At 38.9% G+C, this 23,054-nt stretch overlaps 1 pseudogene; it reads right to left on the reverse strand.

Moving 5' to 3' along the window:
• Nucleotides 1–17,669: 17,669 nt before the first annotated feature.
• Gm14599 (predicted gene 14599) lies at nt 17,670–21,768 on the reverse strand (annotated as a pseudogene).

The raw sequence follows: 23,054 nt of genomic DNA on the forward strand, positions 1-23,054 counted from the left end.
GACATTATAAAAATATGACATTTTCCTAATATTGTCTATTTCCAGAAAAAGAAAAAAAAACACCATAATTTTAATGGATTGTGTAAATCATAAAAAAGAGATTCAGTAAAAATTATGTATATACATTTCAGTATATGTGTGCATAAGGAGGCATCTGGTGTATTCTCAATCATATTCCAACTTACATTGTTTTTTTGGGGGGCTTTTTGTTTTTGTTTTTGTTTTTTGAGACAGGGTTTCTCTGTATAGCCCTGGTTGTCCTGAAACTCACCCTGTAGACCAGGGTGGCCTCAAACACAGAAATCCCCCTGCCTGGGCCTCTCAACTGCTGAGATTTAAGGCATGCGCCACCATCGCCTGACCCAACTTAAATCTTGAGACAGGGTCTCTCTGAATCTGCAGCTCACCAATGCCACTAGCCTGGATAGCCAGCAAGCTGACTCCACCTACTCAGCACTGGGCTGCAGCCTGCCTTTTTAAAGTGTATCCTAGGCCCCCACCTAAGTCCATATACTTTCAAGAAAAGCACTTTACCAAAAGAGCCATCTCTCTAGCCCCTCTGCGAGGTTTGTTCTGTTGCTGTAGCCAATGTCTCTATTTTTTTTCTTTTTTCTTTTTGTATTTCTGTAATCATGCCTAAGTTTGGCTCCTAAAATGTTTAATCCTGGTCTTGTTTGTTTCTTTACAACAGCAAATTGGATTGCTTGCTCACATTGCAATTTGCAGTTAATTGGGCAAACTGGACAAACTAACATTCCATTTGCGAGGCTTATTGCTCTGTTTTGTTTGTTTGGTAGGTTTTTTTGTTAATTTGGTGGGTTGGTTGTTGTTTTTTTTCCTGCCACTGAAGATGAAACGCATAGCTTTTACATGATGCTGTACCACTGAGCTACATCTTCAGCTATTCTTTAGGTCTGAACGTTGGGTGAGAAGTCATCTGTATGTGTTTTTAAGAAAACTGCAATTACTGTGAAACCTAAAATTATCCCCCTATACTATAGGGTTTATAGAGATCTGGTGCCCTCTTCTGGCCTCTTCAAACAATAGGCAAATATCTCCAAAAACACATACCTCCAGATTTATCCAACATACTGTCTAGTTCATCTCTGTGAAGAAAGGACGATAAAAAATTAAAGCTAGAAATATAGTGGACTGGTAGGGCATTTGCCTAGCACACACAAAACTCTACACAGAAACTTCTTAATTATTTATAATAAATATATAATGTTTGGTTTGGAACAAATGTCATATGCATATAAATTACATAGTGGACAACAAAAGTGAACCTGTATTATGTACTTTTAACAATTCATATATTTATACCCCACAGTAGTTTATTCATAATTCTCCCACTCTTGCTGAGACCCTTCTTCTTCCCAGATGGTCCACCTCTTATTTTTATGATGTTTCTCCTTTCCTTTGTGCGTATATCTGGGAAGACCTCCTGCAGGTGGTCCTATTGTTTTAGTTGCTATGTGACTTGAAAAACTTGAACAAATTTGTAACATATGAAACACTGCAAATGGCACTACTTTATTTCAACTGTAGAGGTTCTTGTATGCAATTTTGGTTTTTATATATTAATGTGTATAAACATTTAATGTGTGTGGACATTTTCTTCAAGTGCATATATACACTACAAAAGTCTATGCTGCCTTAAGAGATCAGAATGGAGCATCCAGATCTCCTACAACCCCCCTGGTATTCTCCTCGATCCGCCTTCCTAGTACTGAGCTTGATTATAACAGTGTGCTAGGTCCTGCAGGCCTTCTCTCTCACTTATGCCTCTGTTGCCTACAGAGGCTGGAATTGTGCATGATTATCTCAAACTTTAGTTGTGCATAAATTGAGAGCCATGTTGTGGGTGCTTTGTTCCCAGTCCTTTGCATAGAAAAGGTGCTTTTTACAGCTGAGTCATTTTTCCAACCACTGTTTTGTGCACTTATTTGCAATTTCCTGGCCTCTTCAGGTCCCAGGCATATATCTGGTGTGTTTAAATTTATGTTGACCCAAAACACACACACACACACACACACACACACACACACACACACACACACACACACACACTCATATATTTTTAAATTTGCATATTTCTCTATAACTCCTTTTGTCCTATTTCATGCCTTGTCCAGCTTCCTTGTGAGGGGTATTCCTTTTGTATTGTTATTTTTTTTGTTGTTTTTTGGTTGTTGTTTCCTTTTTCAGTTTTTTACTAGATATTTTCTTCATTTACATTTCAAGTGATATCCTGAAAGTCCCCTATACCCTGCCCCCACCCCGTCCTACTCCCCTACCCATCCACTCCCATTTCTTGGCCCTGGAATTCTCCCGTACTGGGGCATATAAAGTTTGCATGACCAAGGGGGCTCTCGTCCCAATGATGGCTGACTAGGCCATCTTCTGCTACATATGAAGCTAGAGACACGAGCTCTGGGTGTACTGGTTCATATTGTTGTTCCACCTATGTGCTTGCAGACCCCTTTTGCTCCTTGGGAACTTTCTCTAGCTCCTCCACTGGGGGCCCTGTGATCCATCCAATAGCTGACTGTGAGCATCCACTTCTGTATTTGCTAGGCCCAAGAAAAGCGTCACAAGAGACAGCTATATCAGGGTCCTTTCAGTAAAATCTTGCTAGTGTATGCAATGGTGTCATCTTTGGAGGCTGATTATGGGATGGATCCCCCGGTATGGCAGTCTCTAGATGGTCCATCCTTTCGTCTCAGCTCTAAACTTTGTCTCTGTAACTCCTTCCATGGATGTTTTGTTCCCAATTCTAAAAAGGGCAAAGTGTACACACTTTGGTCTTCTTTGTTCTTGAGTATCATGTGTTTTGTAAATTGTATCTTGTATCTTTGGTATTCTACGTTTCTGGGCTAATATCCACTTATCAGTGAGTACATATCATGTGAGTTCTTTTGTGATTGGGTTACCTCACTCAGGATGATGCCCTCCAGGTCCAACCATTTGCCTAGGAATTTCATAAATTCATTTTTTAAAATAACTGAGTAGTAGTCCATTGTGTAAATGTACCACATTTTCTGTATCCATTCCTCTGTTGCGGGGCATCTGGGTACTTTCCAGCTTCTGGCTATTATAAATAAGGCTGCTATGAACATAGTGGAGCATGTGACCTTCTTACTGGTTGGAACATCTTCTGGATATATGCCCAGGAGAGGTATTGCAGGATCCTCTGGTAGTACTATGTCCAATTTTCTGAGGAACCACCAGACTGATTTCCAGAGTGGTTGTACAAGCTTGCAATCCCACCAACAGTGGAGGAGTGTTTTTCTTTCTCCACATCCGCACCAGCCTCTGCTGTTACCTGAATATTGAATATTAGCCATTCTGACTGGTGATCCAACACCCATTCACGATAAAAAGTCTTGGAAAGATCAGGAATTCAAGACCAATACCTAAACATGATAAAAGCAATCTACAGCAAACCAGTAGTCAACATCAAAGTAAATGGTGAAAAGCTAGAAGCAATCTCACTAAAATCAGGGACTAGACAAGGCTGCCAACTTTCTCCCTACCTATTCAACATTGTAATTGAAGCTCCAGCCAGAGCAATTCGACAACAAAAGGAGACAAAGGGGATACAAATTGGAAAGGAAGAAGTCAAAATATCACAGTTTGCGGATGATATGATAGTATACATAAGTGACCCTGAAAATTCCACCAGAGTACTCCTAAGCCTGATAAACAGCTTCAGTGAAGTAGCTGGATATAAAATTAACTCAAACAAATCAATGGCCTTTCTCTAAACAAAGGATAAACAGGCTGAGAAAGAAATTAGGGAAACAATACCCTTCTTTTTAAAAAATTTTTTTTACTTACATATTTTCCTCAATTACATTTCCAATGCTATCCCAAAAGTCCCCCATACCCTCCCCACCCACTCCCCTACCCACCCATTCCCAGTTTTTGGCCCTGTTGTTCCCCTGTACTGGGGCATATAAAGTTTGCATGTCCAATGGGCCTCTCTTTCCAGTGATGGCTGACTAGGCCATCTTTTGATACATATGCAGCTAGAGTCAAGAGCTCTGGGGTACTGGTTAGTTCATAATGTTGTTGCACCTAGAGGGTTGCAGATCTCTTTAACTCCTTGTATACTTTCTCTAGCTCCTCCATTGGGGGCCCTGTGATCCATCCAATAGCTGACTGTGAGCATCCAATTATGTGTTTGCTAGGCCCCGGCCTAGTCTCACAAGAGACACCTATATCAGGGTCCTTTCACAAACGCTTGCTAGTGTATGCAATGGTGTCATCGTTTGGAGGCTAATTATGGGACGGATCCCTGGAAATGGCAGTCTCTAGATGGTCCATCCTTTTGTCTCAGCTCCAAACTTTGTCTCTGTAACTCCTTCCATAAGTGATTGTTTCCAATTCTTTTTTTTTTTCCATTTTTTATTAGGTATTTAACTCATTTACATTTCCAATGCTATACCAAAAGTCCCCCATATCCACCCACCCCCACTCCCCTGCCCACCCACTCCCCCTTTTTGGCCCTGGTATTCCCCTGTACTGGGGCATATAAAGTTTGCAAGTCCAATGGGCCTCTCTTTCCAGTGATGGCCGACTAGGCCATCTTTTGATATATATGCAGCTAGAGTCAAGAGCTCCGGGGTACTGGTTAGCTCATAATGTTGTTCCACCTATAGGGTTGCAGATCCCTTTAGCTCCTTGGCTACTTTCTCTAGCTCCTCCATTGGGAGCCCTATGATCCATCCATTAGCTGACTGTGAGCATCCACTTCTGTGTTTGCTGGGCCCCGGCATAGTCTCACAAGAGACAGCTACATCTGCGTCCTTTCAATAAAATCTTGCTAGTGTATGCAATGGTGTCAGCGTTTGGATGCTGATTATGGGGTGGATCCCTGGCTATGGCAGTCTCTACATGGTCCATCCTTTCATCTCAGCTCCAAACTCCGTCTCTGTAACTCCTTCCATGGGTGTTTTGTTCCCAAATCTAAGGAGGGGCATAGTGTCCACACTTCAGTCTTCATTCTCCTTGAGTTTCATGTGTTTAGCAAATTATATCTTATATCTTGGGTATCCTAGGTTTGGGGCTAATATCCACTTATCAGTGAATACATATTGTGTGAGTTTCTTTGTGAATGTGTTACCTCACTCAGGATGATGCCCTCCAGGTCCATCCATTTGGCTAGGAATTTCATAAATTCATTCTTTTTAATAGCTGAGTAGTACTCCATTGTGTAGATGTACCACATTTTCTGTATCCATTCCTCTGTTGAGGGGCATCTAGGTTCTTTCCAGCTTCTGGCTATTATAAATAAGGCTGCTATGAACATAGTGGAGCATGTGTCCTTCTTACCTGTTGGGGCATCTTCTGGATATATGCCCAGGAGAGGTATTGCTGGATCCTCCGGTAGTACTATGTCCAGTTTTCTGAGGAACCGCCAGACTGATTTCCAGAGTGGTTGTACAAGCCTGCACTCCCACCAACAATGGAGGAGTGTTCCTCTTTCTCCACATCCTCGCCAGCATCTGCTGTCACCTGAATTTTTGATCTTAGCCATTCTGACTGGTGTGAGGTGGAATCTCAGGGTTGTTTTGATTTGCATTTCCCTGATGATTAAGGATGTTGAACATTTTTTCAAGTGCTTCTCTGCCATTCGGTATTCCTCAGGTGAGAATTCTTTGTTCAGTTCTGAGCCCCATTTTTTAATGGGGTTATTTGATTTTCTGAAGTCCACCTTCTTGAGTTCTTTATATATGTTGGATATTAGTCCCCTATCTGATTTAGGATAGGTAAAGATCCTTTCCCAATCTGTTGGTGGTCTTTTTGTCTTATTGACGGTGTCTTTTGCCTTGCAGAAACTTTGGAGTTTCATTAGGTCCCATTTGTCGATTCTCGATCTTACAGCACAAGCCATTGCTGTTCTCTTCAGGAATTTTTCCCCTGTGCCCATATCTTCAAGGCTTTTCCCCACTTTCTCCTCTATAAGTTTCAGTGTCTCTGGTTTTATGTGAAGTTCCTTGATCCACTTAGATTTGACCTTAGTACAAGGAGATAAGTATGGATCGATTCGCATTCTTCTACACGATAACAACCAGTTGTGCCAGCACCAATTGTTGAAAATGCTGTCTTTCTTCCACTGGATGGTTTTAGCTCCCTTGTCGAAGATCAAGTGACCATAGGTGTGTGGGTTCATTTCTGGATCTTCAATTCTATTCCATTGGTCTACTTGTCTGTCTCTATACCAGTACCATGCAGTTTTTATCACAATTGCTCTGTAGTAAAGCTTTAGGTCTGGCATGGTGATTCCGCCAGAAGTTCTTTTATCCTTGAGAAGACTTTTTGCTATCCTAGGTTTTTTGTTATTCCAGACAAATTTGCAAATTGCTCCTTCCAATTCGTTGAAGAATTGAGTTGGAATTTTGATGGGGATTGCATTGAATCTGTAGATTGCTTTTGGCAAGATAGCCATTTTTACAATGTTGATCCTGCCAATCCATGAGCATGGGAGATCTTTCCATCTTCTGAGATCTTCTTTAATTTCTTTCTTCAGAGATTTGAAGTTTTTATCATACAGATCTTTCACCTCCTTAGTTAGAGTCACGCCAAGATATTTTATATTATTTGTGACTATTGAGAAGGGTGTTGTTTCCCTAATTTCTTTCTCAGCCTGTTTATTCTTTGTATAGAGAAAGGCCATTGACTTGTTTGAGTTTATTTTATATCCAGCTACTTCACCGAAGCTGTTTATCAGGTTTAGGAGTTCTCTGGTAGAATTTTTAGGGTCACTTATATATACTATCATATCATCTGCAAAAAGTGATATTTTGACTTCCTCTTTTCCAATTTGTATCCCCTTGATCTCCTTTTGTTGTCGAATTGCTCTGGCTAATACTTCAAGTACTATGTTGAAAAGGTAGGGAGAAAGTGGGCAGCCTTGTCTAGTCCCTGATTTTAGTGGGATTGCTTCCAGCTTCTCTCCATTTACTTTGATGTTGGCGACTGGTTTGCTGTAGATTGCTTTTATCATGTTTAGGTATGGGCCTTGAATTCCTGATCTTTCCAAAACTTTTATCATGAATGGGTGTTGGATCTTGTCAAATGCTTTTTCTGCATCTAACGAGATGATCATGTGGTTTTTGTCTTTGAGTTTGTTTATATAATGGATTACATTGATGGATTTTCGTATATTAAACCATCCCTGCATCCCTGGAATAAAACCTACTTGGTCAGGATGGATGATTGCTTTAATGTGTTCTTGGATTCGGTTAGCGAGAATTTTATTGAGGATTTTTGCATCGATATTCATAAGAGAAATTGGTCTGAAGTTCTCTATCTTTGTTGGATCTTTCTGTGGTTTAGGTATCAGAGTAATAGTGGCTTCATAAAATGAGTTGGGTAGAGTACCTTCTACTTCTATTTTGTGAAATAGTTTGTGCAGAATTGGAATTAGATCTTCTTTGAAGGTCTGATAGAACTCTGCACTAAACCCATCTGGTCCTGGGCTTTTTTTGGTTGGGAGACTATTAATAACTGCTTCTATTTCTTTAGGTGATATGGGACTGTTTAGATGGTCAACTTGATCCTGATTCAACTTTGGTACCTGGTATCTGTCCAGAAATTTGTCCATTTCGTCCAGGTTTTCCAGTTTTGTTGAGTATAGCCTTTTGTAGAAGGATCTGATGGTGTTTTGGATTTCTTCAGGATCTGTTGTTATGTCTCCCTTTTCATTTCTGATTTTGTTAATTAGGATGCTGTCCCTGTGCCCTTTAGTGAGTCTAGCTAAGGGTTTATCTATCTTGTTGATTTTCTCAAAGAACCAACTCCTCGTTTGGTTAATTCTTTGAATAGTTCTTCTTGTTTCCACTTGGTTGATTTCACCCCTGAGTTTGATTATTTCCTGCCGTCTACTCCTCTTGGGTGAATTTGCTTCCTTTTTTTCTAGGGCTTTTAGATGTGTTGTCAAGCTGCTAGTATGTGCTGTCTCCCGTTTCTTCTTGGAGGCACTCAGCGCTATGAGTTTCCCTCTTAGAAATGCTTTCATTGTGTCCCATAGGTTTGGGTACGTTGTGGCTTCATTTTCATTAAACTCTAAAAAGTCTTTAATTTCTTTCTTTATTCCTTCCTTGACCAAGGTATCATTGAGAAGAGTGTTATTCAGTTTCCACGTGAATGTTGGCTTTCCATTATTTATGTTGTTATTGAAGATCAGTCTTAGGCCATGGTGGTCTGATAGGATACATGGGACAATTTCAATATTTTTGTATCTATTGAGGCCTGTTTTGTGACCAATTATATGGTCAATTTTGGAGAAGGTCCCGTGAGGTGCTGAGAAGAAGGTATATCCTTTTGTTTTAGGATAAAATGTTCTGTAGATATCTGTCAGGTCCATTTGTTTCATAACTTCTGTTAGTTTCACTGTGTCCCTGTTTAGTTTCTGTTTCCACGATCTGTCCTTTGAAGAAAGTGGTGTGTTGAAGTTTCCCACTATTATTGTGTGAGGTGCAATGTATGCTTTGAGCTTTACTAAAGTGTCTCTAATGAATGTGGCTGCCCTTGCATTTGGTGCGTAGATATTCAGAATTGAGAGTTCCTCTTGGAGGATTTTACCTTTGATGAGTATGAAGTGTCCCTCCTTGTCTTTTTTGATAACTTTGGGTTGGAAGTCGATTTTATCCGATATTAAAATGGCTACTCCAGCTTGTTTCTTCAGTCCATTTGCTTGGAAAATTGTTTTCCAGCCTTTCACTCTGAGGTAGTGTCTGTCTTTTTCCCTGAGATGGGTTTCCTGTAAGCAGCAGAATGTTGGGTCCTGTTTGTGTAGCCAGTCTGTTAGTCTATGTCTTTTTATTGGGGAATTGAGTCCATTGATATTAAGAGATATTAAGGAAAAGTAATTGTTGCTCCCTTTTATTTTTGTTGTTAGAGTTGGCATTCTGTTCTTGTGGCTGTCTTCTTTTTGGTTTGTTGAATGATTACTTTCTTGGTTGTTCTAGGGCGTGATTTCCGTCCTTGTATTGCTTCTTTTCTGTTATTATCCTTTGAAGGGCTGGATTCGTGGAAAGATATTGTGTGAACTTGGTTTTGTCGTGGAATACTTTGGTTTCTCCATCTATGGTAATTGAGAGTTTGGCCGGGTATAGTAGCCTGGGCTGGCATTTGTGTTCTCTTAGTGTCTGTATAACATCTGTCCAGGCTCTTCTGGCTTTCATAGTCTCTGGTGAAAAGTCTGGTGTAATTCTGATAGGCCTTCCTTTATATGTTACTTGACCTTTCTCCCTTACTGCTTTTAATATTCTATCTTTATTTAGTGCATTTGTTGTTCTGATTATTATGTGTCGGGAGGAATTTCTTTTCTGGTCCAGTCTATTTGGAGTTCTGTATGCTTCTTGTATGATCATGGGCATCTCTTTTTTTATGTTTGGGAAGTTTTCTTCTATTATTTTGTTGAAGATATTAGCTGGCCCTTTAAGTTGAAAATCTTCATTCTCATCAATTCCTATTATCCGTAGGTTTGGTCTTCTCATTGTGTCCTGGATTACCTGGATGTTTTGAGTTAGGATCCTTTTGCATTTTGTATTTTCTTTGACTGTTGTGTCGATGTTCTCTATGGAATCTTCTGCACCTGAGATTCTCTCTTCCATTTCTTGTATTCTGTTGCTGATGCTCGCATCTATGGTTCTAGATCTCTTTCCTAGGGTTTCTATCTCCAGCGTTGCCTCGCTTTGGGTTTTTTTTATTGTGTCTACTTCCCCTTTTAGTTCTAGTATGGTTTTGTTCATTTCCATCACCTGTTTGGCTGTGTTTTCCTGCTTTTCTTTAAGAGCCTGTAACTCTTTAGCAGTGCTCTCCTGTAAATCTTACGTGACTTATGAAAGTCCTTCTTGATGTCCTCTATCATCATCATGAGAAATGTTTTTAAATCTGGGTCTAGATTTTCGGTTGTGTTGGGGTGCCCAGGACTAGGTGGGGTGGGAGTGCTGCGTTCTGATGATGGTGAGTGGTCTTGATTTCTGTTAGTAGGATTCTTACGTTTGCCTTTCGCCATCTGGTAATCTCTGAAGCTAGATGTTTTAGTTGTCACTGTTAAGAGCTTGTTCTTCAGGTGACTCTGTTAGCCTCTATGAGCAGACCTGGAGGGTAGCACTCTCCTTAGTTTCAGTGGGCAGAGTATTCTCTGCAGGCAAGCTCTCTTCTTGCAAGGCAGGTACCCAGATATCTGGTGTTCGAACCAGACTCCTGGCAGAAGTTGTGTTCCACTCACTAGAGGTCTTAGGATCACGTGTGGAATCCTGTGTGGGCCCTTGCGGGTGTCAGGCGACTCAGCTGGCAAGGTAGCCGGGGCTCGAGTGGAGTGGAAGGGGTTTGTGCCCCAGATCAAGCCCGGGTAGCCTGCTTCCCTATGTACCGCAGTCTCAAGTTCCACGCGATTGGATTGGGGTAGGCGCTGTGTTCCACTCATCAGAGGTCTTAGGGTCCCGTGGGGAGTCCCGTGTGGGCCCTTGCGGGTGTTGGGCAAGACTGCTGTCAAGGTAGCCCGGGGCTCGAGTCTCGAGTCGAGCGGAAGGGACTTGTGCCCCAGATCAGGCCCGGGTAGCCTGCTTCCCTATGTACCGCAGTCTCGAGTTCCGCGCGATTGGATTGGGGCAGGCACTGTGATCCACTCACCAGAGGTCTTAGGGTCCCGTGGGGAGTCCTGTGTGGACCCTTGCGGGTGTTGGGCAAGACTCTGCTGGCAAGGTAGCCCGGGGCTCCGATTGTTTCCAATTCTAAGAAGGGGCAAAGTGTCCACACTTTGGTCTTCGTTCTTCTTCAGTTTCATGTGTTTTACAAATTGTATCTTATATCTCGGGTATACTAAGTTTCTGGGCTAATATCCACTTATCAGTGAGTACATATCATTTGAGATCTTTTGTGATTCTGTTACCTCACTCAGGATGATGCCCTCCAGGTCCAACCATTTGCCTAGGAATTTCATAAATTCATTCCTTTTAATAGCTGAGTAGTACTCCATTGGGTAAATGTACCACATTTTTTGTATCAATTCCTCTGTTGAGGGGCATCTGGGTTCTTTTCAGCTTCTGGCTATTATAAATAAGGCTGCTATGAACATAGTGGAACATGTGTCCTTCTTACCAGTTGGTTCATCTTCTGGATATATGCCCAGTAGAGGTATTGCAGGATCCTCTAGTAGTACTATGTCCAATTTTCTTAGGAACCACCAGACTGATTTCCAGAGTGGTTGTACAAGCTTGCAATCCCACCAACAATGGAGGAGTGTTCCTCTTTCTCCACATCCTAGCCAGCATCTGCTGTCACCTGAATTTTTGATCTAATCATTCTGACTGGTGTGAGATGGAATCTCAGGGTTGTTTTGATTTGCATTTCTCTGATGATTAAGGATGCTGAAAATTTTTTCAGGTGCTTCTCAGCCATTCAGTATTCCTCAGGTGAGAATTATTTGTTTAGCTCTGAGCCCCATTTTTTAATGGGGTTATTTGATTTTCTGGAGACAATCTTCTTGAGTTCTTTATATATATTGGATATTAGTCCCCTATCTGATTTAGGATAAGTAAAGATCCTTTCCCAATCTGTTGGTGGCCTTTTTTATTATTGACGGTGTCTTTTGCCTTGTAGAAGCTTTGCAGTTTCATGAGGTCCCATTTGTCAATTCTCGATCTTACAGCACAAGCCATTGATGTTCTATTCAGGAATTGTTCCCCTGTGCCCATATCTTCGAGGCTTTTCCCCACTTTCTCCTCTATAAGTTTCTGTGTCTCTGGTTTTATGTGGAGTTCCTTGATCCACTTAGATTTGATCTTAGTACAAGGGAATAGGAATGGATCAATTCGCATTCTTCTACATGATAACCTCCAGTTGTGCCAGCACCACTTGTTGAAAATGTTGTTTTTCTTCCACTGGATGGTTTTAGCTCCCTTGTCAAAGATCAAGTGACCATAGGTGTGTGGGTTCATTTCTGGGTCTTCAATTCTATTCCATTGGTATACTTGTCTGTCACTATACCAGTACCATGCAGCTATTATCACAATTGCTCTGTAGTAAAGCTTTAGGTCAGGCATGGTGATTCCACCAGAGATTCTTTTATCCTTGAGAAGAGTTTTTGCTATCCTAGGTTTTTTGTTATTCCAGATGAATTTGCAGATTGCTTTTTCTAATTTGTTGAAAAATTGAGTTTTCATTTTGATGGTGAGTGCATTGAATCTGTAGATTGCTTTTGGCAAGATAGCCATTTTTACAATGTTGATCCTGCCAATACATGAGCATGGGAGATCTTTCCATCTTCTGATCTTCTTTAATTTCTTTCTTCAGAGACTTGAAGTTCTTATCATACAGATCTTTCACTTCCTTAGTTAGAGTCACGCCAAGATATTTTATATTATTTGTTACTATTGAGAAGGGTGTTGTTTTCCTAATTTTTTTCTCAGACTGTTTATTCTTTGTGTAGAGAAAGGCCATTGACGTATTTGAGTTAATTTTATATCCAGCTATGTCACCAAAGCTGTTTAACAGGTTTAGGAGTTCTCTGGTGGAATTTTTAGGGTCACTTATATATACTATCGTATCATCTGCAAAAAGTGATATTTTGACTTCATCTTTTCCAATTTGTATCCCTTGAATCTCCTTTTGTTGTCGAATTTCTCTGGCTAGGACTTCAAGTACTATGTTGAACAGGTAGGGAGAAAGTGGGCAGCCTTATCTAGTCCCTGATTTTAGTGGGATTGCTTCCAGCTTCTCACCATTTACTTTGTTGTTGGCTACTGGTTTGCTGTAGATTGCTTTTATCATGTTTAGGTATGGGCCTTGAATTCCTGATCTTTCCAAGAGTTTTATCATGAATGGGTTTTGGATCTTGTCGAATGCTTTTTCCGCATCTAACGAGATGATCATGTGGTTTTTGTCTTTGAGTTTGTTTATATAATGGATTACTTTGATGGATTTCCGTATATTAAACCATCCCTGTGTCCCTGGAATAAAGCCTTTTTGGTCAGGATGGATGATTGCTTTAATTTGTTCTTGGATTCTGTTAGCGAGAATTTTATTATGTATTTTTGCATCGATATTCATAAGGGGCATTGGTCTGAATTTCTCTTTGTTGGATCTTTCTGTGGTTTAGGTATCAGAGTAATTGTGCCTTCATAGAATGAGTTGGGTAGAGTACCTTCTACTTCTATTTTGTGGAATAGTTTGTGCAGAACTGGAATTAGATCTTCTTTGAAGGTCTGATAGATCTCTGCACTAAACCCATCTGGTCCTGGGCTTTTTTGGCTGGGAGACTATTAATGACTGCTTCTATTTCTTTAGGGGATATGGGACTCTTTAGATCATTTACTTGATCCTGATTTAACTTTGGTACCTGGTATCTGTCCAGAAATTTGTCCATTTCGTCCAGGTTTTCCAGTTATGTTGAGTATAGACTTTTGTAGAAGGATCTAATGGGGATTTGGGTTTCTTCAGGATCTGTTGTTATGTCTCCCTTTTCATTTCTGATTTTGTTAATTAGGATGCTGTCCCTGTGCCCTCTAGTGTGTCCAGCTAAGGGTTTATCTATCTTGTTGATTTTCTCAAAGAACCAACTCCTCATTTGGTTAATTCTTTGAATAGTTCTTCTTGTTTCGACTTGGTTGATTTCACCCCTGAGTTTGATTATTTCCTGCCATCTACTCCTCTTGGGTGAATTTGCTTCCTTTTTTTCTAGAGCTTTTAGATGTGCTGTCAAGCTGCTAGTGTGTGCTCTCTCTAGTTTCTTTTTGGAGGCACTTAGAGCTATGAGTTTCCCTCTTAGAAATGCTTTCATAGTGTCCCATAGGTTTGGGTATGTTGTGGCTTCATTTTCATTAAACTCTAAAAAGTCTTTAATTTCTTTTTTTATTCCTTCCTTGACCACGGTATCATTGAGAAGAGTGCTGTTCAGTTTCCACGAGAATGTTGGCTTTCTATTACTTATGTTGTTATTGAAGATCAGCCTTAGTCCATGGTGGTCTGATAGGATGCATGGAACAATTTCAATATTTTTGTATTTGTTGAGGCCTGTTTTGTGACCAATTATATGGTCAATTTTGGAGAAACTACCATGAGGTGCTGATCAGAAGGTATATCATTTTGTTTTAGGATAAAATGTTCTGTAGATATCTGTTAAGTCCATTTGTTTCATAACTCCTGTTAGTTTCACTGTGTCCCTGTTTAGTTCTGTTTCCATGATCTGTCCATTGATGAAAGTGGTGTGTTGAAGTCTCCCACTATTATTGTGTGAGGTGCAATGTGTGCTTTGAGCTTTACTAAAGTTTCTTTAATGAATGTGGCTGCCCTTGCATTTGGAGCATAAATATTCAGGATTGATAGTTCCTCTTGAAGGATTTTATTTTGATGAGTATGAAGTGTCACTCCTTGTCTTTTTTGATAACTTTGGGTTGGAAGTCGATTTTATTCGATATTAGAATGGCTACTCCAGCTTGTTTCTTCAGACCATTTGCTTGGAAAATTGTTTTCCAGCCTTTCACTCTGAGGTAGTGTCTGTCTTTTTCCCTGAGATGGGTTTCCTGTAAGCAGCAGAATGTTGGGTCCTGTTTGTGTACCTAGTCTGTTAGTCCATGTCTTTTTATTGGGGAGTTGAGCCCATTGATATTAAGAGATATTAAGGAAAAGTAATTGTTGCTTCCTATTATTTTTGTTTTTAGAGTTGGCATTCTGTTTTGTGGCTGTCTTCTTTTTGGTTTGTTGAGGGATTACTTTCTTGCTTTTCCTAGGGCGTGATTTCTGTCCTTGTATTGTTTTTTTTCTGTTACTATCCTTTGAAGGGCTGGATTCATGGAAAGATAATGTGTGAATTTGTTTTTGTCATGGAATACTTTGGTTTCTCCATCTATGGTAATTTTGACTTTGGCCAGGTATTGTAGCCTGGGCTGGCATTTGTGTTCTCTTACTGTCTGTATAACATCTGTCCAGGCTCTTCTGGCTTTCATAGTCTCTGGTGAAAAGTCTGGTATAATTCTGATAGCCTTGCCTTTATATGTTACTTAATCTTTCTCCCTTACTGCTTTTAATATTCTCTTTATTTAGTGCATTTGTTGTTCTGATTATTATGTGTCGGGAGAAATTTCTTTTCTGGTCCAGTCTATTTGGAGTTCTGTAGGCTTCTTGTATGTTCATGGGCTCTTTTTCTTTAGGTTTGGAATGTTTTCTTCTATAATTTTGTTGAAGATATTTGCTGGCCCTTTAAGTTGAAAATCTTCATTCTCATCAACTCCTATTATCTGTAGGTTTGGTTTTCTCATTGTGTCCTGAATTTCCTGGATGTGTTGAGTTAGGATCTTTTGCATTTTCCATTTTCTTTGATTGTTGTGCCGATGTTCTCTATGGAATCTTCTGCACCTGAGATTCTCTCTTCCATCTCTTGTATTCTGTTGCTGATGCTCGCATCTATGTTTCCAGATCTCTTTCCTAGGGTTTCTATCTCCAGCGTTGCCTCAGTTTGGGTTTTCTTTATTGTGTCTACTTCCCTTTTTAGGTTCTTGGATGGTTTTATTCAGTTCCATCACCTGATTGGTCGTGTTTTCCTGCAATTCTTTAAGGAATTTTTGTGCTTCCTCTTTAAGGTCTCCTACCTGTTTAGCTGTGTTCTCCTGTATTTCATTAAGTGAGTTATTAAAGTCCTTCTTGATGTCCTCTACCATCATCATGAGATATGCTTTTAAATCCGAGTCTAGCTTTTTGGTGTGTTGGGGTGCCCAGGACTGGGTGGGGTGGGAGTGCTGCATTCTGATGATGGTGAGTGGTCTTGATTTCTTTTAGTAGGATTCTTACGTTTGCCTTTCGCCATCTGGTAATCTCTGAAGCTAGTTGTTATAGTTGTCTCTGGTTAGAGCTTGTTCTTCAGGTGATTATGTTAGCCTCTATCAGCAGACCTGGGAGACCAGCTCTCTCCGTAGTTTCAGTGGTCAGAGTGCTCCATGCAGGCAAGCTCTCCTCTTGCAGGGATAGTGCCCAGATATCTTGTGTTTGAACCTGCCTCCTGGAAGAAGTTGTGTTCCACCCACCAGAGGACTTAGGATCCCGTGGGGGATCCTGTGTGGTCCTTGCAGTTGTCCGGAGACTCTGTGGGCAAGGAACCCCGGTGCTAGAGTGGACCGGAAGGGACTTGTGCCCCTGATCAAGTGGGTCATCTGCTTCCCTAGTTAATGCAGTCTCAGGTCCCGCACAATTGGATTGGAGCAGATGCTGTGTTCCACTCACCAGAGGTCTTAAGATCCTGTGGGGGAAACTGGGTGGGTCCTTGTGGGTGTCCGGAGACTCTGTGGGCAAAGCACCCTGGTACTGGAGCGGACCAGAAGGGACTTGTGCCCCTGATCAAGCCGGGTTATCTGCCTCCCTAGTTAATGCAGTCTTAGGTCTTGCGCGATTGGATTGGAGCAGCAACAACACCATTCTTAGTAATCACAAATAATATAATATACCTTGGCCTGACCCTAACAAAGGAAGTGAAAGATCTGTATGATAAGAACTTCAAGTCTCTGAAGAAAGAAATTAAAGACGATCTCAGAAGATGGAAAGATCTCCCATGCTCATGTATTGGCAGGATCAATATAGTAAAAATGGCTATCTTGCCAAAAGCAATCTACAGATTCAATGCAATCCCCATCAAAATTCCAACTCAATTTTTCAACGAATTAGAAAGGGCAATCTGCAAATTGATCTGGAATAACAAAAAACCTAGGATAGCAAAAACTCTTCTCAAGGATAAAAGAACCTCTGGTGGAATCACCATGCCCGACCTAAAGCTGTACTACAGAGCAATTGTGATAAAAACTGCATGGTACTGGTATAGTGACAGACAAGTAGACCAATGGAATAGAATTGAAGACCCAGAAATGAACCCACACACCTATGGTCACTTGATCGTTGACAAGGGAGCTAAAACCATCCAGTGGAAGAAAAACAGCATTTTCAACAAGTGGTGCTGGCACAACTGGCGGTTATCATGTAGAAGAATGTGAATTGATCCATTCCTATCTCCTTGTACAAAGGTCAAATCTAAGTTGATCAAGGAACTCCACATAAAACCAGAGACACTGAAACTTATAGAGGAGAAAGTGGGGAAAAGCCTTGAAGATATGGGCACAGGGGAAATATTCCTGAACAGAACAGCAATGGCTTGTGCTGTAAGATCTAGAATTCACAAATGGGACCTTATAAAATTGCAAAGCTTCTGCAAGGCAAAAGATACTGTAAATAATACAAAAAGGCCACCAACAGATTGGGAAAGGATCTTTACCTATCCTAAATCATATAAGGGACTAATATCAAGAATTCAAGAAGGTGGTCTTCAGAAAATCACATAACCCCATTAAAAAATGGGGCTTAGAGCTAAACAAAGAATTCTCAACTGAGGAATACAGAATGGCTTGGAAGTACCTGAAAAAATATTCAGCATCCCTAATCATCAGGGAAATGCAAACAGTCAGAGGGCAGACAAGGAGGGGGATAAAGTTTGGACTTTAAAAAAAGATTAAAGAATAAATTTTAAATAATTCACTACATTAGTGTGTGGAAGTTCAGTACAAAGGACTATTTGCCACTCACATATTTATTAACATTTTATTTGGAAGTTAATATAAACAGGCTCTTACACTTAAATAAGAAAATGATTAAAGATGTTTAAAAATAAAGGAGTTCTATTTTGACTCTAAAGGTATACCTCCTAGTTAACTTTGTAATAACTTCACTGGGGGTTAACTTCCTTCTTAGAATCATCAGAATAACAAGGATTAAAGAGCCTTTCAAACTCTGTTTCATAGGAGACAAAAAAGTTAGCGAATTTTTTATTTGGTTACAAATGTACCAGCAAGTGCAAAATATGCATGCTTCCTTAGTCTGAAGATGGGAAACTAGAAGAGTACTTCAGAGTATGCTTCATGAGGTCTTTTTTAAACACTGACATTTCTTTTCTCAGTTCACCATCTACATCAAAAAGCATATTGTAGTTGTTGGTCTCCAAGTTCATCAGACCCTAAAACAGAAAAGCACTTCTTACTAAACAAACTCCCAAGGATACAAATATGAAAGATTCTGTGCAAATGATGTATAGACGTGCTATGTTTAGTTAAGCAGGATAATTATAGTCTTAATAAACTATGAGGTACATCTGAGGTCAAATTCCCAATTGATCATTTCAGGTCTTGAATAATTCCTACAAAGCCATAAGGATGTTACAGATAATACCACTCACTTCAGTCAGAAACAATTGAAAATAGTAAGTAGTTAAACTTTATGATTCCTAAAACATATTTAGTTTCCTAAGGACATTTTATGGACCATGAGCAACATACCTCCATGTAGTTTTCATGCATGTCTTTAATTGCTTCCAGGGTCTGGCTCTGACTACATTTGGACAGTTTTAATGCTTGTTGTTCTTTTTGATAATTGTTCTCCAAATGGAAAAGGAAAATATTACTATAACAATTCTGTTCATTATGTTGTTACTGCCATGCAGCATGAATGCTAGACTAACAGTCAACCACTTAATGTATCTCCAATACTAAAATGTTTACGTGAGCAAAAACAATTCCATATGAAACTTAAAAGGAATAGTTTTCCACCTGATTTAACATTTTAACAACTATTATGACTAAATATACTTATATTTTTACAGTAACAGGAAATACAATTATACTACCAATTGTGGGGTTAGGAAAAATTTTTGATGAGAAAGTGTTTGCCATGCTGCACAGACTGGCCTTAGCCTTCCAAGTGCTTATGTTTATAGGCATGCCCCATGTAAACATGAACTTGGTAAAATCCTAGCCTGGGAAATTTAGCTCTAGCTAGTGTTAATGTTTTTACCATAAGATGGCCTCCTTTTACTAAATAGCAGAAGCAATCCTAGAAGGTGGTTCACTATATCATCTCTGTATATACCCCCCACTTAAGGTCTATGTGCCATGTCTTCTACTTTCTCTTCCTTTCTTATGGATGCCTTATACTTGTTCTTTACTAAGTCCAATGTCTTCACTTGTCTCAACTATTGTCAAGAATTTCAGCAATTGTAACTGTTATTTTGAATGTATGACTCTAGCTGTCCTTCAGTGTAATGCCTATAAAACTAACTTTTATAAAGTTTGAGTTAGAATAATCACAAGATCATCAATAGTCTTGATCAATTAAAGATACCCAGCCTCAAAATAAAGTGTAAATAGATGTCTGTGGACAAAGTTTAGTGGTAGATTAGTTTTCTCTTGGTTCCAATCTCAAGTAACACAGCGAAGTAGTAATATAAATTTCTCTTTGCATTCTTTATATTGGCACACAACCATGGAAATTTGCATTTTTAAAAAATTAAGAGAAGCCCTTTACATCTTTTCTCCTTGGGCTAGTACATTCTTATTTTGTCTTTTATTCACTGTGATCAGTTTTGTACCTCACATCTCCACTCAAATCATCCTGATTATGTACAATGACCTCCACTTTGCGAAGTTTCCCTTTAAAAAACGTGCACATGTATACATATGAAGACAAAGCATTAATATTGGGTGTCTTCTTTGGTTACATCCGACTGTTTGGGAGACAGGATCTCACTGAACCTAGAGCTCATCCATTTGGCTACACCTGATGGCTAGGAAGCTCTGGGAATCTTCTTATCTCTAAACTAAATCTGAGTTTGGTGTTTCTAAAATGCTCACCACCATTCCAAGTTTTATTGTTGTGGTGGTTTGTTTTTAGTTTTGATAGTTTATTGTTGTTGTTGTTGGTGGTGGTTGTGGTGTGTGCGTGCATGCCTATGCAGGGAATTTAAGCTCAGGTCTCCATGCCTACAAGGAGAAAAATTACAACTAAACCATCTTCCAGCCCTGCAAATCTATTCTATTTGGCCCATTAGCAGCATGTGACACAGTTAGTGATCTTTTCTTTCTTAAAAGTTTCCCTTCACTCATGGTAGATTTCTTCCTACCAATTGTTCTCTTCCCTTACTGGTTCCCTCTCACCCCCCAACCCCGCACTCCATGAAGAATTACAAATATTGAAGTACGCTGGGGGTCTGTGTTTAGACTCCTCATTTACACAGATGATCACCCCCCCTTGAAATTTCATCCACAGTTCAAGGTTTAAAAATTGCCTTCAATTGGAGTATTTATTTATTTTTTATCTTTATCCCCTATCTCTTTCCAGAACTGACTCATAATGGCAGCTTCCTCAATGCCTTCCCAGACAGGAATGGATCTCCTGTTCATTTCAAATTGAGTACTTCCCAAACTAATAACCAATCAAATAAAAAAACTAGTTAATATGGTCATCGTCTGAGATCTTACTTGGAAACCATGTGATGACTACAGTGATTGGTACAGTAATGGAGAGATGATTTAAAATAGTTTTTTTGATATTATTCCACAGGAATATTCTGCCAGGGCTGTTGAGAAAGGTTGTTTCCATCCACTGTTGTTACTAAATTTGTACTAAGTTTAGGATTGTAAGAACTGATTTACCAGTTTGATTTGGTTTTCTAATATTAACAACAGAGTCCAGATGACACCAGTAAGTAAGCTTTCCCTCTCCTTTCGACTGTACCTGAGGCTGACATATTGTGCTTCCTTTTGTAGAAACTGGTGATCCTCTCTTCATCCTTCAGCAAATGTCTGCCTTTTGAAAATTTAAGATCTGGTCTACCATAAAACGCCTAGTGCTTTTCATTGATATAGTATGTGACCATACCTCTCTGGTTTACAACTCAGCAGGAATAGAACACAACCAAGGATAGATAATGAAACTTAATTTAGTTTCATGTGCCCAACACAAGGCTAGTTTCTCCATTCCTACTTGATACTTAGTTATACTAGGTTAATTATAAAGGTAGTTATGATACCAACCACTGATTTTTCTTGTTCTTCATTGAATTTCTGGACATCCATATCAAACTTCTGAAATGTAGTCATATACAGCTCACAAAATTTGTTGTTGATCTTCCTTCTGTAAAGCAAAGTAATGAAAGCAGTCATATTTCAAATCAATATGAAAAATAACATTTAAAACAAATTAAATTGACCATTTCATACTATAAAAAGAAAAACAGCAGTATAAAATTATCTAATGGGAAATCATTATAGTTTCTTCCCTAACAAATTATCAGAGAAGTCTTCTTTTTTGCTTTAGCTTTTCAAAATTAACGATGTTTTTTAATATATATGTATTTTTTAAAAAAATTAATTATATTTCAAAGTCATTTTTTCACCGTTTTCTGCCAAGTATAAGGTCTAATTTATTTTTCCTATATTGACTCAGTTAAGACTTAGAGCAAAACAGGAGACAGTTAAAATATATAAATTGTCTGTATATGTAATTGATCCTTTTCCATATAGTTAAACATAATAAACCACAAATTACATTTGTAAGACTTTGTGCAAGACTTCTGTATTTCCAAAATGAATGTAAATCAAAATTTAAAATCTCATTAACAGTTAATTAAAGTAAAAAATTTTCACACACTTCTACGAATTAGATTTCGTTTCCCGGAAAGCATGAAGTTATAGGGTTAACTGCTTAGCCAAATCAGAGCCACACATTTTTACTAAAGGCTCAGACATGATTTTTTTTTAACTTCAGCCACATAAAAATTTTAAAAATGTTACAAATGTGATCCTACAAAACTAACAACTCTACCTCTCCTGTTTGTTCGTTTTCCAAAGTTGTTCTAATTTCTGGTTGCTGTCTTTGAAAGAATCTTTGATATAAGTTTCCATGCGTTTTCTCTTTATGTGAAGCCTCTTGTTAATGTCACCTATATTAAAAACAAAGTGTCATGTTGAAGAAACTTTAGTTGATTCCATGTATTCAAGTAAATATAAATATAGATAAAATTCATTCAGTAATGCCAAGGAAACTTAAAATTAAATTGAAAGATTTCACCAACATGCTTCATACTTTAGAATACTTAGGGTTTTGTATTTTCAGATTAAGGACGTTCAACCAGTGAAGTCTAGAGAAATGATCCACAACACAGAAAATTCCACTCCCATGTATTTTGAACAGGAAATATCTAATCTTATACGAATTTTGATTTCTGTAAGGAAGATAATTTTAAACTTCAAGAACAGTTTTCAAAAGAACAAATGCACAAAACAAAGGATCAAAGGTGGGCTTTAATTTCTTCATGGGGAATCACTTTAATAAAGGCTAATTCTTTTCTAAATCTATAAAAGATGATGCAACTGAAAGAACACACTTGGCTGTGTAATTGTTAGAACTCATTATTTAAAATATTCAATTTAAAATAAGAGGGCAGCCAAGCATGTTGGTTCACAATTTTAAATCTAGTACTATGGAGGCAGAGGCAGGCAGATCTCTGTGAGTTCCAGGTTAGCCTGGTCGAGATAGTGAGTTCCAGGACAGCCAGAGCTACAAAATGAGACCCTGTCACAAAAATAATCTACCCCCCAACAAAAGAAAACCAAGAGGGTAGCTGGAAAGAAGGATCAGTAGTTAAGAGTGGTTGCTCTTTCATAAGACCTGGGTTTGATTTGTAGCACCTACATGATGTTCACAAACATCTCCAACTCCAGTTCCAGGGGATGTGATGCCCTGTTCTAAATTCTGCAGGCACCAGGTACATATGTATATGACTCACAGACATACTTACAGGCAAAACACCTATATACATAAAAATTTATAAAAATGTTAAAATTCTATGTTTAAAACAAGGATCCCCAGGTTTTTTAAATCCAATAAAATTATTTCTAAAGTGTATAGTCAATTATACTTCAGAACATATCTTTTACAAAAACAATTGAAGAACATTTTTGTAGGACTTTCTCATCAGTAACTACTGCAGTTCATAAAAATAGTAATGCTTCAAAAATATTTAGCAACCTTCTAGCATACATAGTTAGCTTTCAGTTGTTAGCTAGTAAGATTCTATATTATGGTGTACATATTTAACACTCTCAACACATATAGTAATATATAACACAGATTATTATATGATTATTATGCCTCCTTCAAACAGAGCAAATCCTTCAGTTATCAAAATGATTTTATAAAATGCATAACCTTAAAAATACTGTTTTTCT

The sequence above is a fragment of the Mus musculus genome, chromosome X (genome assembly GCF_000001635.26).
Source record: "Mus musculus strain C57BL/6J chromosome X, GRCm38.p6 C57BL/6J".
Lineage (NCBI taxonomy): Eukaryota > Metazoa > Chordata > Mammalia > Rodentia > Muridae > Mus > Mus musculus.